The following is a 5791-nucleotide window of genomic DNA, read 5'->3' on the forward strand; positions in this document are numbered from 1 at the left end:
AGCAACTTCCCTTGCCGGTCTAGGAATGGTAGAACGATGGGTTCGATGACGGTTTGGATGTACCGTGCACTATTCAGTGTCCCCTCCACGATCACCAGTGGTGTACGGCCAGTGTAGGAGATCGCTCCCCACACCATGATGCCGGGTGTTGGCCCTGTGTGCCTCGGTCGTATGCAGTCCTGATTGTGGCGCTCACCTGCACGGCGCCAAACACGCATACGACCATCATTGGCACCAAGGCAGAAGCGACTCTCATCGCTGAAGACGACACGTCTCCATTCGTCCCTCCATTCACGCCTGTCGCGACACCACTGGAGGCGGGCTGCACGATGTTGGGGCGTGAGCGGAAGACGGCCTAACGGTGTGCGGGACCGTAGCCCAGCTTCATGGAGACGGTTGCGAATGGTCCTCGCCGATACCCCAGGAGCAACAGTGTCCCTAATTTGCTGGGAAGTGGCGGTGCGGTCCCCTACGGCACTGCGTAGGATCCTACGGTCTTGGCGTGCATCCGTGCGTCGCTGCGGTCCGGTCCCAGGTCGACGGGCACGTGCATCTTCCGCCGACCACTGGTGACAACATCGATGTACTGTGGAGACCTCACGCCCCACGTGTTGAGCAATTCGGCGGTACGTCCACCCGGCCTCCCGCATGCCCACTATACGCCCTCGCTCAAAGTCCGTCAACTGCACATACGGTTCACGTCCACGCTGTCGCGGCATGCTACCAGTGTTAAAGACTGCGATGGAGCTCCGTATGTCACGGCAAACTGGCTGACAGTGACGGCGGCGGTGCACAAATGCTGCGCAGCTAGTGCCATTCGACGGCCAACACCGCGGTTCCTGGTGTGTCCGCTGTGCCGTGCGTGTGATCATTGCTTGTACAGCCCTCTCGCAGTGTCTGGAGCAAGTATGGTGGGTCTGACACACCAGTGTCAATGTGTTCTTTTTTCCATTTCCAGGAGTGTATTTCGTTTTTGGTTTCATTTACATCTTTATTTAGATGCTCAGATATACTTGTTTCCTCTAATACAATTTTTTAACAATATGTGTTTGTTTATTTTCCATTTATTTTCTTTTTACAGATTTGTTTACGTTTGCATCCTGTTACCCACCTTCCGAATTTCTTCCGTAACTCCGTCCTTCCATCTAGTTTTCGCCGGCCGCTGGTGGCCGAGCGGTTCTAAGCTCGTCAGTCTGGAACCGCGCGGCCGCTACGATCGCAGGTTCGAATCCTGCCTCGGGCATGGGTGTGTGTGATGTCCTTAGGTTAGTTAGGTTTAAGTAGTTCTAAGTTCTAGGGACTGATGACCTGAGATGTTAAGTCCCATAGTGCTCAGAGCCATTTGAACCATCTAGTTTTCGGTCGAACAGTCCTCTCCGTTCACTTGGATTTCCTTATAAAATCTTTTTTTGATGTTTCACTATTATTCATCCGTGTCAGCCCAGCTCAGCCTAGATGATTTCCAAATTCGTCTTAAGGGCTGATCTTTATAGATGGAGTGCAAGTCACGGTTTATCTGCACCATGTTTCCCTTTCGCAAACTGGGCCGATTATTCTCATGAGTGTCCTCTCGGATGCATCCAGCAACACAGCATACATTGCTATCAGAGCCCAGGTTTCAGAGGTGTATGTCAGCAGTGGTCTGATCTGTGTTTTATAGTTGTTTCGTTTTGTGGTCCTAGTCATTAGCCTTGAAGGCAGAAGCTTCGTTAAGGCGAAATAAGCTTTATTGAATGTACTTAGTCTCTGCTTTATTTCATAGGAGGTATCATTTAGAATTATAGTAATATTACAAATTGAGTCCGTCTTGATGCTAACACCGTGTTATTTCTTTATTATCCCAACCTAGTTTCGGCGACAAATGTCACCATCATCAGTGGTTTTTTTAATCTTATTTATTGTATGCTACAGCATGTTTTAAGCTATTATTGGCGCTGCTTGTGACATATTTTCTGTGCTCTCTTTCTGTTGCCGTCTTTCTATACTTAGCGAAAATCATGTCATGTTCGTTGGATGGTGTGTAGCTGCTTTTTACACAGAAAAACAAAACTTTTTCACTTTGTTTCTGGGATATTATGGATCAGATACAAAGTGCAAAAGTTTTGTTTTTCTGTGTAAAAAGCAGCCGCATCCAACGAACATGACATGATGTTCGCTAAGTATAGAAAGACGACAACAGAAAAAGAGCACAGAAAATATGTCACAAGCAGCGCCAATGATAGCTTAAAACATGCTGTAGCATACAGTAAATAAGATTAAAAAAAACCACTGATGATGGTGACATTTGTCGCCGAAACTAGGTTGGGATAATAAAGAAATAAAGAAATAACACGGTGTTAGCATCAAGACGGAGTCAATTTGTGATATTACTATTTTTCTACGCAAACGCGGACCAAATGGAAGAGTTCTAAGATAATATTATCATTTAGACTGGTTACAATCGATCCCAGGTACCCGAAGTGATCGACTCCTTCAAAGGTATAAGTTCCCATCGTTATCTCGGCTGGCGTGTTCTCCCTGTGCGCTTTCCCAGCAGCTAGGTATTTTGTTTTCTGCTCACTGGTATTTAGTGCTATATTCCTGCCAGTCTGTTCAACTGCGATGAACGTCTCTTCCATTGCCGTCAGAGTTCTTGCTGCTATGTCAATGTCGACCGCATAGGCCAGTATCTGCACAAATTTATGAAAAATCGTTCCCGTATTCGACGTATTTGCTTCTCTCACCACCTTCTCCAATGCGGCGTTGAGTAGGAGGCGTGTCAGCGCATGACCTGCAAGGCACTCCATTTTTAATATCCAAATTATTGGACAACATTCCCCCAGTTTTCATCCTACCTTGGGTTCTTCTCATTGACATTCTTACTATCGATATAATTTTTTTTTTTATGCCCAGTTCATCTAGAACTTGATACGATTGCTGTCTGTACTATCGTACGCAGCTGTAAAACCTATAAAACGATGATACTGCCCGAACCTATATTCTTTAGTTTTTTTCCCATTAGGGCAAATATCTAGTCGATAGTTGACTTACCAGAGAGAAATCGACATTGATACGCCTCCGTTTCCCTCTGTACTATTGGGAAGAATCGATCGTACAGTATGCTAGAGAGCATTTAATATCCCAGATTAAGAAGAGTGATCCCCATATAGTTACCACATTCCATCTTGTCTTCCTCACACATTAGATTAACCAGTTTCAGGATGTATCTTTCCAATTCAGAGCCTCCTTGCTTGAAAATTTCTGCCGGAATGCCGTCCGCTCCTGCGGCCTTATTGTTCTTTAATTTCCTCATGCCATTCTCACCTAAGTTTCGTGAGTCCACACTGTTATCTGGGTCCTCTTCTTCCTCCTATATTTCTGTTGGGTCCCTTGGTACAATTGGTGTCGGATTAAGGAGTTTATCAAAGTAGCGACACTACCTCTGGCATATCTCCTTTTCGCTTATAATTTTGCCCTTCTCATCTTTTATTAAACTTATTCTGCCCCTGAATGTTTCTGTGTTTTATTCGCCTCTTTATAAAATTTTCTTGCCTCGTTTGCCCTTCTCAGAAGCTCACTCAAATCCGCGTCCGGCCATCCTGAGTTAGATTTTCCGTGATTTCCCTAAATCGTTTCAGGAAAATGCCGGGATGGTTCCTTTGAAAGGGCACGGCCGATTTCCTCCCCCATCCTTCCCTAACCCGAGCTTGCGCTCCATCTCTAATGACCTCGTTGTCAACGGGACGTTAAACTCTAATTTCCTCCTCTTTCAACATTTGCCTTCATTAGCTACTTTTTTCTTTGATGGGTCCTTTTTTAAATTGTCCATTTTCCTTTATATTCTTCCATCCTCCTGGTACATTGTGGTTGTAATGTGTCCTGTATGCTTCATTTTTTCATTTGTTACTTTTTCATATTCGATATCGAACCACGATCTTCTTGTTTGCATTGCGCTGTTCCCAAGTATCTCGCTTGCTGCTATCTACACTGTCTTCTTTTAGCCTTTTCCAATGATCTTCAATCACGTTATATTCTCCAGCGTTTACAAAGGTGTGAATTATTTTCTCCTAGTATCGTTCCCTTGCTACGATTCGTGACAGAAAGGCTTCTCCGCCGGTCTCAAAACGCACCAACAATTCAGATGAAATGGCCTTCTTTGAATCTTGTGGTCCACTGTGAGCATTCGTTGGACCCATTGTGAGCACCTCTTTGAATATCCTAGAGTCTCCATCATTGCAGACGCACTTCAATGCTGACCGACAACTGTAGAACCAATTGTCGACTTTTGATGCGCCGGTTGGCACGAACAATGGCATCCACACGATTCAGCATGTCTGGAGCAGTGGCTGTGGCAGGACGTCCCGAGCGTGGCTGGTCATGGAGCTCTGTTTCCGCATTTCCTCAGGCTGTAACTTTCTTTACCCATCGCCCAACTGTGCTCCTATCAACAGCATCATGGCCATACGCTGCACACAAACGTGGCCATACGCTGCACACAAACGTTTATGGATGTTCATCATTGTTTCTTTTTCTGCACACAAGAATTCAATAACAGCACGCTGCTTGTAACGTGAGTCGTATGTAGACGCCATTTTGACGCTTTACTACGGCTCTGCTATCTGCCACAAAGGTTCGAAACTTCAACGGCTCACAGAACAGACATCAAATGTGCAGCGCAAACAAGGGCGTTTGTCTATGTATATTAATGGCCTTTTAGAAAAATGTGGAGCATTACTTATTTAACGGCCCTCGTAGTGTTCTTGCCTCCATCGTTTAATCGCCCGTCCTCCATAACCTTGTCGATGCCATCCATGTCTGTCATCCTTTACCCATCCAGCTGTTCTTTGTTGAAGTTACGTAACAGATATTTTTTACAGAGTGTGCTGTCAACCCTATGTCCAACCTCTACCGAAGGTGTATGAAAAGTAACCATGAACATTTACAGAAATAAATATATTTCACTCAATGCGAAATTGCCCGCCTCCGGTAGCTGAGTGGTGGCGGCACGGTAGTTCAGCGCGTTCAGTCAGAGGGTTAGCTGCCCTCTGTAATGAAAAAAAAAAAAAAACTGAGTGAATGGATCAACGACGAATTGAAACGGGTTGTCTTGCGACGTCTGCACCGAGCAGATACAACGAACGAAAACGAACAAAATGAGGGGAAAAAAGTGATCAGCGCGACAGAATGTCACTCCTAAGGGCCCGGGTTCGATTCCCGGCTGGGTCGGAGATTTTCTCCGCTCAGGGACTGGGTGTTGTGTTGTCCTAATCATTATCATTTCATCCCCATCGACGCGCAGGTCGCCGAAGTGGCGTCAACTCGAAAGATCTGCACCAGGCGAACGGTCTACCCGACGGGAGGCCCCAGCCACACGGCTTTTTTTTATTTATTGCGAAATTGAGACATTATGAGATGCTGTTCCGCTCTGAAGTCTTATACGCAACAGAAGATCTCAAAACGTACCAACGGAATTAGGCTCGAACTTGCGAAACGGAGGATTCGAAGAATGTCATTAGAGCCACGAAGAACGGGAAATGATTATGACAAAAGATGAGTAAAGCAGAAACTGTGTACCTAGATAGGGAGAATCTTAGACACTATCAGAAAAAAGAAGGAACACGTTCTTCGAACACATCCTTAGAATGGACCAGTCGGGGTCGGGACACGAAATAATGCAGTTTAGTGTGAACAAGAGAACCAAAGTACATTGGATCTAAGAGGTTCAAAGGGATCGAGGAGAAATGGGAATACATGAAAAAAAGGATTTACAACATGGCGACTTTCAAATACAATAATCAGGCTGTCATACGAC

Source organism: Schistocerca piceifrons, chromosome 9, assembly GCF_021461385.2.
Source record: "Schistocerca piceifrons isolate TAMUIC-IGC-003096 chromosome 9, iqSchPice1.1, whole genome shotgun sequence".
NCBI lineage: Eukaryota > Metazoa > Arthropoda > Insecta > Orthoptera > Acrididae > Schistocerca > Schistocerca piceifrons.